The following is a 12072-nucleotide window of genomic DNA, read 5'->3' on the forward strand; positions in this document are numbered from 1 at the left end:
GACTTTTCATTGCATCATGTTAGTAACCAATGTATAATCTATCCTGTGTGTGTGTTTATTTAATTCTGTGTGGTTATTTAGTTAGTTAGTAAAAAAATAATTAAGCCAATTTGTGTATCATTGATTCATCATGGAGACTAGAGTTCATGCAGTCTCAGAATGAGGACTGATGAGGTAATAATTATAATTAACGGATGGAAGTCAACAACGTTCAGAATGAGACTGATGAGGTAATAATGATAATTAACTGATGACTGGTATAACGATATATCTATCTCTTTAATTTAATTGAATCATCGTAATAATTAAACATAGTTAATTTATTTGCTAAAATAATTGTCATTGCATTAATGGCAGCAAAATCATGACATTGTTTACATTCCTGTTAGTGAGCATTTCTCCTTTGCCAAGATAATCCATTCACCCTACACATGTGGCATATCAAGAAGATGATTAAACAGCTCAATCATTACACAGGTGCACCTTGTGCTGGGGACAATAAAATGCCACTCTAAATGTGCTGTTTTGTCACACAACACAATGCCACAGATGTCTCAAGTTTTGAGGGAGCATGCAATTGGTTATGCTGACTGCAGGAATGTCCACCAGAAATGTTGCCAGAGAATTTAATGCTCATTTCTCTACCATAAGCCACCTCCAACGTTGTTTTAGAGAATTTGGCAGAATTTGGCAACCAGCCTCACAACCGCAGACCACGTATAACCATGCCAGCCCAGAACTTCTACATCCGGGTTCTTCACCTGCGGGATTGTCTGAAACCAGCCTCCCAGACAGCTGATGAAACTGTGGGTTTGCACAACCGAAGAATTTCTGCACAAACTGTCAAAAACCATCTCAGGGAAGCTCAACAGCGTGCTTGTTGTCCTCACCAGGGTTTTAACCTGACTGCAGTTTGGCATCGTAACCGACTTCAGTGGGAAAATGCTCACATTTGATGGCCACTGGCACGCTGGAGAAGTGTGCTCTTCAGACAGCGTGCATGGCGTTGTGTGGGAGAGCGGTTTGTTGATGTCAATGTTGTGAACACAGTGCCCCATGGTGGCGGTGGAGTTATGTATGTATGGGCTGGCAACAGCATGTTCCAACTTTGCACAGCCATTGAAGAAGAGTGGGACAACATTCCAAAGGCCACACTCACCAGGCTGATCAACTCTATGCGAAGGAGATGTGTCGTGCTGCATAAGGCAAATGATGGTCACACCAGATACCGGTGTTTTACTGGTTTTCTGATCCACGCCCAAAATAATTTTTAAGATGGAAAATGGTTGAAAATCATATATAGTGTATTCATTAAGTATTTATACCCCTTCAGCTATTCCACATTTTGTGTTACAGCCTGAATTCAAAATGTATTAAATTGTATTTTTTCCCCTCACACATCTACACACAATAACACAGAATGACAAAGTTAAAACATGTTTTTAGACATTTTTTAACATTTGGTTGTTGGTCATTGCTAGACAGTCATTTTCAAGTAGAATAGATTTCCAAGCAAATTTCAGTCAAACCTGTAACTAGGCCACATAGGAACATTTAATGTAATCTTGTTATGCAACTCCAGGGTGTACAGTTTGAAGTCGGAAGTTTACATACACTTTAGCCAAATACAAACTCAGTTTTTTACAATTCATGACATTTAATCCTAGTAAAAATCCCCATGCTTAGGTCAGTTAGGATCACCACTTTATTTTAGGAATGTAAAATGTCAGAATAATAAGTAGAGAGAATTGTATTTCTTTCATCACTTTCCCAGTCGGTAAGAAGTTTACATACACTCAATTAGTATTTGGTAGCATTGCCTTTAAATTGTTTAACTTGGGTAAAACGTTTCGGCTAGCCTTCCACAAGCTTCCCACAATAAGTTGGATGAATTTTGGCCCATTCCTCCTAACAGAGCTGTTGTAAATGAGTCAGGTTTTAAGGCCTCGATGCTCGCACACGCTTGTTTTTCAGTTCTGCCCACAAATTTTCTATAGGATTGAGGTCAGGGCTTTGTGATGGCCACTCCAATACCTTGACTTTGTTGTCCTTAAGCCATTTTGCCACAACTTTGGAAGTATGCTTGGGTTCATTGTCCATTTGGAAGACCCATTTGCTACCAAGCTTTAACTTCCTGGCTGATGTCTTGAGCTGTTGCTTCAATATATCCACATAATTTTTCTTTCCTTATGATGCCATCTATTTTGTGGAGTGCACCAGTCCCTCCAGTAGCAAAGCACCCCCACAACATGATGCTGCCACCCATGTGCTTCACGTTTGGGATGGTGTTCTTCGGATTGCAAGCCTCCCCGTTTTCCTCCAAACATAACGATGGTCATTATGGCCAAACAGTTCTGTTTCTGTTTCATCAGACCAGAGGACATTTCTCCAAAAAGTACGAACTTTGTCCCCATGTGCAGTTGCAAACCATAGTCTGGCTTTTTTATGTCGATTTTGGAGAAGTGGCTTCTTCCTTGCTGAGTGGCCTTTCAGGGGATGTCGATATAGGACTCATTTTACTGTGGAAATATATACTTTTGTACCCGTTTCCTCCAGCATCTTCACAAAGTCCTTACTGTTGTTCTGGGATTGATTTGCAGTTTCGCACCAAAGTACATTAATCTCTAGGAGACAGAACAGGTCTCCTTCCTGAGCGGTATGATGGTTGCGTGGTCCCATGGTGTTCATACTTGCATACTATTGTTTTTACAGATGAACGTGGTACCTTCAGGCATTTGGAAATTGCTCCCAAGGATGAACCAGACTTGTGGAGGTCTATAATTTATTTCTGAGGTCTTGGCTGATTTCTTTTGATTTTCCCATGATGTCAAGCAAAGAGGCACTGAGTTTGAAGGTAGGCCTTGAAATACATCCACAGGTACACCTCAAATTGACTCAAATTATGTCAATTAGCCTATCAGAAGCTTCTAAAGCCATGACATCATTTTCTGGAATTTTCCAAGCTGTTTATAGGCATAGCCAACTCAGTGTATGTAAACTTCTGACCCACTGGAATTGTGATTATGAATTACAAGTGAAATAATCTGACTGTAAACAATTGTTGGAAAAATGACTTGTCATGCACAAAGTAGATGTCCTAACCGACTTGCCAAAACTATAGCTTGTTAAGAATACATTTGTGGAGTGGTTGAAAAATGAGGCTTGCAAGCCGAAGAACACCATCCCAGTCGTGAAGCACTGGGGTGGCAGCATCATGTTGTGGGCCGGCAAAACTATAGCTTGTTAACAAGAAATTTGTGGAGCGCTTGGAAAACAAGTTTTAATGACTCCAACCTAAGTGAATGTAACCACCCGACTTCAACTGTATTTGGCCTTGTGTCCTGCTGAAAGGTGAATTTGTCTCCCAGTGTCTGTTGGAAAGCAGATTAATCCAGGTTTTTCTCTAGGATTTTGCCTGTGCTTAGCTTCAATCTGTTTCTTTCTATATAACAAAATGTTCTAGTCCTTGCCTATGACAAGCATACCCATAACATGATGCAGCCACCACCATGCTTGAAAATATGAAGTGGTACTCAGTGATGTCTTGTGTTGGATTTGACCCAACCATAATGCTTCATATTCAGGAAATAAAGTTAATTTCTTTGCCACATTTTTAGCAGTTTTACTTTAGTGCCTTATTGTGAACAGGATGCATTTTTTGGAGTATTTGTTTTCTCTCCAGGCTTCCTTCTTTTCCCTCTGTCATTCAGGTTAATATTGTAGAGCAACTACAATGTTGTTGATCCATCCTCAGTTTTCTCCTATCACAGCCATTTAACTCTATAACTGTTTTAAAGTCTGCATTGGCCTCATGGTGAAATCCCAGAGCGGTTTCCTACCTCTCTGGCAACTGAGTTAGGATGGACGTCTGTATATTTTTACTGACTGGGTGTATTGATAAACCATCCAAAGTGTAATTAATAACTTCACCATACTCAAAAGGTTTGTTTTTACCCATCTACCAATAGGTGCCCTTCTTTGTGAGGCATTGGGAAATCTCCCTGGTCTTTGTGTGAATCTGTGTTTGAAACGCACTGCTCGACTGAGGGACCTTACAGATAATTCTATGTGTGGGGTACAGAGATGACGTATTCATTCAAAGATCATGTTACACACTATTATTGCACACATAGTGAGTCCAACTTATTATGTGACTTGTTAAGCACACTTTTACTGCTGAACCTATTTAAGTTTGGGTTTGAATACGTATGGACTCAAAACATTTCAGCTTTCCTTTTTTATGAATTGGTAAACAGTTTTTAAAACATAATTCCACTTTGACATTATGGGATATTGCATGTAGGCCAGTGATACTGTCACGCCCTGACCTTAGTTATCTTAGTTTTCTTTATTATTTTGGTTAGGTCAGTGTGTGACGAGGGTGGAATGTGTGTTTTTGTCTTGTCTAGGGTTTTTTGTATATCTATGGGGTTTTGGTATTGTCTAGGTAAATGTAGGTCTATGGTGGCCTGAATTGGTTCCCAATCAGAGACAGCTGTTTATCGTTGTCTCTGATTGGGGATCCTATTTAGGTTGCCATTTTCCATTTTGGTTTTGTGGGTTATTGTCTATGTGTAGTTGCATGTCAGCACTCGGTCTTGCATAGCTTTAAGTTCGTGTTGTTAGTTTGTTTAAGTGTTCTTCGTTTATAAAAGACGAATGTATTCTTATCACGCTGCGCCTTGGTCTCCTCGTTAAGACGAACGTGACAGATACAACATCACGTTAATCCATTTTAAATTCAGGCTGTAACACAACAAAATGTGGAAAAAGCCACTGTGTGCCTTCATTTTCCATAAATATATTTTAATTTGACACCCAGTTCGATATGCTCCTATGAACTTCCCATGTTGGTGCTCATGGATCCTTTTACGGAAGGTCAACTGAAGAAACCAATTGGATATATTGAGCAATTCATGTACTTGAACAAACAAATATGTTCAACATATTGTATCCAATTATGTTCCATGAAATGTACACCTTTCTCCTTCCAAAGGATCGAAAATATGAGATGGACATTACGAAATGTTGTCCTCTCTCTAAAGCTGATGATGCCGTAGGCCTGAAAATGATCACGGTACTCAACGGTATGAAATATCGATGTGCTTGTAGAACGCACATCATGAGCCACTCCACACAGTCACAGCAGGCGATCCGGCAGACAGATACAGCTGGACGAGGACCCTCGGGACGTGTCTTTTATTCATGAGCTGTCAGCTCTCACATTCATTCTGCATGGCATTAATCTGAGGAGATGGTGGGTGAGGGTCATTCTGGGTAATGTGGTTTTTCAGAGATGCTCACTCATATGAAAGGCTGAGGTTTTGACGTGGAGTACATCTGGAGGGCTTTGAGAGGGCTACATATTTCATGGCCAATCCCTCAATGCTAAAGTCTTGGGGGAAAGAACATAACAGTTTTTCTCCTCTGCACCCCTGGATCTATGTAAGGGTTAAGTGCCTTGCTCAAGGGCATGACAATTCACCTCCCATTTTTATTGCCCAGCATAAGACTCAAACCGGCAACCAAGAAGCTACTGGTCCACTTCTCTAAACTCTCAGCTACCTACCACCCCTATAAAAAGCTGTGTTTGTGTTTGAGTAGCAGTTTTTAGTTTACAATTGTATGTATTTTAACTCCTTTTGATCATCATTCACTAACATCTTCATCGTCACCAATTGGCTCATCATCATCACCATCCTCATCATCACCATCATCATACACATCATCACCATGACCACCATCATCAGAGATATCTGTACCTGTGCTGTCATCATAGACCACAGTGACCGTCCTCCATTTGAAGAAGTGCACCAGGTCCAGGATTGCCCGGCTGAGGGACTGGAAGTCTGGGTAGAGGCTGATGTAGTAAGAGTCCCTGTTGTCTGATACCTGGAGGGAAGCAAAAGTTATTCCCCTACCTAAGAATGGTAAAGCCCCCTTAACTGGCTCAAATTGCCTACCAATCAGCCAGTTACCAACCCTTTGTAAACTTCTGGAAAAAATTGTGTTTGACCAGATACAATCCTATTTTACAGTAAACAAATTGACAGACAGACTGTCAACAAACAGACTCTCAGCACACTTATAGGGAAGGACATTCAACAAGCACTTTCACAAATGGCTGATGATTGGCTGATGGGGGGCTGTTTTGTTAGATATTGTTGCGGCTTATGACATTGTCAATCATAGTCTGTTGCTGGAAAAATGTATGCGTTCTGGCTTTACACCCCCTATAATATTGTGGATAAAGAGTTACCTGTCTAACAGAACACAGAGGGTGTTCTTAATGGAAACCTCTCCAACACAAAATCAGGAATTACCCGGGCAGCTGTCTAGGCCCCTTACTTTTTTCAAACTTTACTAACGACATGCCACTGGCTCTGAGTAAAGCGTGTCTATGTATAAGGAAGACTCAACACTATATACGTCAGCTACCACAGCGACTGAAATGACTGCAACACTTAATTAAGAAAGAACTGCAATAAGTTTCAGAATGGGTGGCAAGGAATAAGTTAATGCTAAATATTTCAAAAACTAAAAGCATTGTATTTGGGACAAATCATTCACTTAACCTCAACTAAATCTTGTAATGAATAATGTGGAAATTGAGCAAGTTGCGGTGTCTAAACTGCTTGAAGTAGCCCTGGATTGTAAACTGTCATGGTCAAAACATGTTGATACAACATTCGCTAGGATGGGGAGAAGTCTGTCTATAATAAAGTGCTGCTCTGCATTCTTAACAGCACTATCAACAAGGCAGGTCCTACAGGCCCTAGTTTTGTCGCACCTGGACTACTCTTCAGTCATGCTATCAGGTGCCACAAAGAGGGACTTAGGAACATTGCAATTGACTCAGAACAGGGCAGCACGACTGGCCCTTGGATGTACACAGAGTGCTAACATTAATAATATGTGTGCCAGTAGATCAAACAGACAGCTCGGTGCATTCAACATGACACACCTCTCATAAATACAAGTAGTGGTGAAGTCAATCTCTCCTCCACTTTGAGCCAGGAGAGATTGACTTCACCACTACTTGTATTTACCTCTCATAAATACAAGTAGTGGTGAAGTCAATTTCTCTTCCACTTTGAGCCAGGAGAGATTGACTTCACCACTACTTGTATTTATGAGGGGTGTTGACATGTTGAATGCACCAAGCTGTCTGTTTGAACTACAGGTCGGACACCCATGCATATCCCATAAAACATGCCACCAGAGGTCTCTTCACAGTCCCCAAGTACAGAACAGACTATGGAAGGCACACAGTACTACATAGAGCCATGACTACATGGAACTCTATTCTACATCAAGTTGCTCATACCAGCAGTAAAATGAGATAAAAAAAACCCTGAGAAAAATACACCTTATGGAACAGTGGGGACTGTGAAGCAACACAAACATAGACACATGCATACACACACATGAAAACATACGCACTATACGCACATGTACACGTGGATTTTGTGTTATAGATACAGTACTGTATGTGGGAATAGAGTAGAGGTCCGAGGGCACACACTTAATATGTTGTGAAACCTGTTATGAATGTATTGTAATGTTTTTAAAATGTATAACTGCCTTCATGTTGCTGGACCCCATGAAGAGTATCTGCAGCCATGGGAGCAGCTAATGGGGATCAATAATAAATACAAATACACCTGGTGCTTCCACTTGGTCTGGATGTGGGGCACCCCCAGGGCATTACAAATGGACTGGACTGCGTTGGCCGACGAGCTGTGGGAGGGGCCAAAGATGGCTGCCACTCCCAGGGAGAGCTGGTCACAGGCTGGGGGGGAAGAGACAGAAAGAGAGGTGTTTGTTAGACACGTGTTTAGGTTCATAGATACGTGTTTAGGTTCGTTAGGATAGTGTTGAGGTTTGTTAGAGTAGTGTTTAGGTGGAAGCCTTCAGCTCCTTGCTGCTCTACTGTCCATACAATGCACCATGGGAATGCTGATCAAGAAAGTCCCTTTAGTCTCTCCCACATTGGATCAAGGAAGAACACAAGAAGAATGTCAGTCACACTTTGCATTGAGTCACACAGATACCAGTAGGAGTACTGCATTTTGGTTGACCTAAATCGGCCATAACGCTTACTATAACACACTTATCCTTAATTTAGAATGACTTAGCCTTAATTTAGAGTTACTTAGCCTTAATTTAGTTATTTAGCTTTCATTTAGAGTTACGTAGTCTTTATTTAGGGATACATAGCCTTCATTTAGAGTTACGTAGTCTTTATTTAGGGTTACATAGCCTTCATTTAGAGTTACGTAGCCTTCATTTAGAGTTACGTAGTCTTTATTTAGAGTTACGTAGCCTTCATTTAGAGTTACGTAGTCTTTATTCAGGGTTACATAGCCTTCATTTAGAGTTACGTAGTCTTCATTTAGAGTTACGTAGCCTTCATTTAGAGTTACGTAACCTTCATTAAGAGTTACATAGTCTTCATTTAGAGTTACGTAGTCTTTATTCAGGGTTACATAGCCTTCATTTAGAGTTACGTAGTCTTTATTTAGGGTTACGTAGCCTTCATTTAGAGTTACGAGCCTTCATTTAGAGTTACGTAGCCTTCATTTAGAGTTATGTAGCCTTCATTTAGAGTTACGTAGCCTTCATTTAGAGGTACGTAGCCTTCATTTAGAGTTATGTAGTCTTTATTTAGAGTTACGTAGCCTTCATTTAGAGTTACGTAGTCTTTATTCAGGGTTACGCAGCCTTCATTTAAAGTTACGTAGTCTTAATTTAGAGTTACGTAGTCTTTATTCAGGGTTACGTAGCCTTCATTTAGAGTTACCATTAGTCACATATTAAAAAAATTATAATGAAATGGAATATTACCATGTGAGCCATATTTCTCCTATGTAACATGATCGAGCTTCATCCGATGCAATCAGTTAGTTGGCAGCATCAGTAAAATATTTCTCAACAGATATTCAGAGTGAGTCATTCTCAATCAGTTTCTGGTCCCACATTTCACCGTAACTCTTATTGTTAGTCATAATCACCCACAAACAAATAAGAAATCCACAAATAACTAATCACAGCGATACTCTGATTATTATTAAAGCTAATAACAGATGCAGCTGTCACAACACAACCTGTAGCTTCTACCCAGACCACCCTCTAGCAATTATTCATGATGATATCCAAAAGTGCAAACCTCACCCATTGGGCACTCCAGGCAGGCTCAAACAATCTCTTCTAATTTATTTGAATTTGTATTCACTAGGAACCAAACAGAAGCAAATGGCTAAAACAGGGAGGGACTAACCTGAACTTGTCCAAAAAGAAATGCTTGTTTTCTTTGCTAAATGTTTTCCCGTTGCAAAAATGTTTTGCTATGGTGTGCACTAATGAATACACCCCAGGTCTACTTCGTATCCTCCTCAGCCTCTCACCTTTTCTGGAGGCCTCGAAGCTGTCAAAGATGTTTATTCTCTGGATGTCATATGTGAGTGTGGTGTTGGGCAGCAGGGTGCGGTTCCTGTTGATTGTGTTCAAGGCAAATTTAAAGGCGAGTTCCTCTGCTCCTGATGGGCCGCTTTCGATGGATTCAAATATTCCTCCTGAGGGACAGAAGAGCAACAGGTGGAAGACCAATAAGGTTCAATCTCAATTTCCCCGTCCAATAATTACAGTGGATTCTCCTCCAACATAAAACAGGTGACATTGAAGTGTCGGTGGTACGATCCATATAGCAAAGTTAATTATAGCTGTGCTTATTTTCTCTAAAAAATTGTAACAATTATATTCTCAGCTGCCTTCATGTCCTTTCCTATTAAGCAACAGTGTCATAATCAACATGCATTAATGGACATGAGGAGTGGAGAGAGAGCTTTATTGTGATGTTTTGGACCGTCGACTAAAGAGAGCTGCATTTGCATTCGCTTACTCGTCTGTGTAATTAACAACGATTAGAGTGGACAGGAGGTGAGTTCAGGGGTCACGACCCCTCGTTCTCCCTCTCTCTTTCTCTCTCCTGCAGCTTTGACAGAAAAGTTCACTCCTCCACTTTGATCCCGTCATTTCCACGTAAAAGGACCCATGAGCACCAACATGGGAAGTTCATAGGAGCATGTCAAATTGGGTGTCAAATGAAAGCTAAGATTCTATATTATTGAGAAATTAAGGCATATATACATTGTTCCACCATTTTCCATCCTACAAATTAGGAATAAGCAATGGCTTTGATTTCTGGTCAAACATCTAGCAGGTATTAGAAATACATTAAAACACAATGTTGAAGTGAAGACCCCCTGCCAGCTAATATCAACATTAATATTTAGTTTTGGATGCATTTTTCTGCCTTCTGTAAGTTTAAGTAACATTGCCTTGTGCCTTCAAATTCTCTTACCAAAAACCAACATATCTTGAAAAGATTTTCTAATTTCTCTCCCTCACGAGGAGGGAGGAAAATGAAAGTTCACAGAAGTAACAAGTAAAGCTAGACCTATCAATTTGTTATAGTGTTTTTTAAACCGTTACCAAATCGAAAAATCAGCAACGGATTTTCTGCAATTGAATTGACTACAATAGTATGTCATGGTAGTCCCAAACTACAGTTGGGTTCAAAAGTTTGGACAGCCCAGTACAGTAGAGCAGGGCACAGCACAGCACAGCACAGCACAGCACAGCACAATAAAGCACAGTAGAGTAAAGTAAAGAAAAGTATAGTTCAGTACAGTACAATAAATTATAGTGTACTGTACCGAACTCTACTGTACTGTACTGTTCGGTGCTTGGCTGTGCTGTGCTGTACCTTGATGTCCAAATAATGCTGAAATGAAGGGGTGGAAAGAGAGTGTGTGTGTGTGTGTGTGTGTGTGTGTGTGTGTGTGTGTGTGTGTGTGTGTGTGTGTGTGTGTGTGTGTGTGACACAGGGAGACAGAGAGAGAGAGAGAGAGAGAGAGAGAGAGAGAGAGAGAGAGAGAGAGGAAAGCCAGGTTAATTCAGCAGAGCTAGCCAAGCAGCTGTTTATACAGACCGACTAATTGAGGGACCCAATGAGAACTTGAGATCCTCCAGACCAGTAGTGCTGAGTCAGACCCTTTACTTTAGAGTGGTTCATCCACTTTAAAACTTAAAACTTCCCAGAGGCAGTTTCTGGTCACCGGGAGTTCTTGTTACATACTCAATGTACTCAGTTCTGAATTTCTTCTTTATATTATTTGAGGGTTTTTCCACTCCTTTTGTATTTTATTTTATTGGCAGGAGACAGAGAAGAGACAGGAATGTTAGTTGGAGAGAGGGTGTAAGAATGGCGTGTGTCAGATTTAAACCCATTCTAATGCCGTCGTACATTTGCTCAGGAGACAATGGAGCAAACCACAAGGCTACCCAGGCCACAGAAACAATGGAGCGAACCATTAGACCACCCCAGGCCACAGAAACAATGGAGCAAACCAATAGACCACCCCAGGCCACAGAAACAATGGAGCGAACCATTAGACCACCCCAGGCCACAGAAACAATGGAGCAAACCATTAGACCACCCCAGGCCACAGAAACAATGGAGCGAACCATTAGACCACCCCAGGCCACAGAAACAATGGAGCAAACCATTAGACCACCCCAGGCCACAAAAACAATGGAGCGAACCATTAGAACACCCCAGGCCACAGAAACAATGGAGCAAACCATTAGACCACCCCAGGCCACAGAAACAATGGAGCGAACCATTAGACCACCCCAGGCCACAGAAACAATGGAGCGAACCATTAGACCACCCCAGGCCACAGAAACAATGGAGCGAACCATTAGACCACCCCAGGCCACAGAAACAATGGAGTGAACCATTAGACCACCCCAGGCCACAGAAACAATGGAGCACACCATTAGACCACCCCAGGCTACAGAAACAATGGAGCGAACCATTAGACCACCCCAGGCCACAGAAACAATGGAGCGAAACATTAGACCACCCAACGCCACAGAAACAATGGAGCGAAACATTAGACCACCCAACGCCACAGGAACAATGGAGCTAACCATTAGACCACCACTGGGCCAGAGAAATTCTAGGTTTAATTGAAATCGTCCTTCAAGGTTCCTGTATCAAAAAGA

At 41.2% G+C, this 12072-nt stretch overlaps 1 pseudogene; it reads right to left on the bottom strand.

Moving 5' to 3' along the window:
* LOC139414949 (glutamate receptor ionotropic, kainate 2-like) overlaps nt 1–12072 on the bottom strand; it is a 154803-nt pseudogene that overhangs the window by 102236 nt on the left and 40495 nt on the right.

The sequence above is a fragment of the Oncorhynchus clarkii genome, chromosome 8 (genome assembly GCF_045791955.1).
Source record: "Oncorhynchus clarkii lewisi isolate Uvic-CL-2024 chromosome 8, UVic_Ocla_1.0, whole genome shotgun sequence".
NCBI classification, from domain to species: domain Eukaryota; kingdom Metazoa; phylum Chordata; class Actinopteri; order Salmoniformes; family Salmonidae; genus Oncorhynchus; species Oncorhynchus clarkii.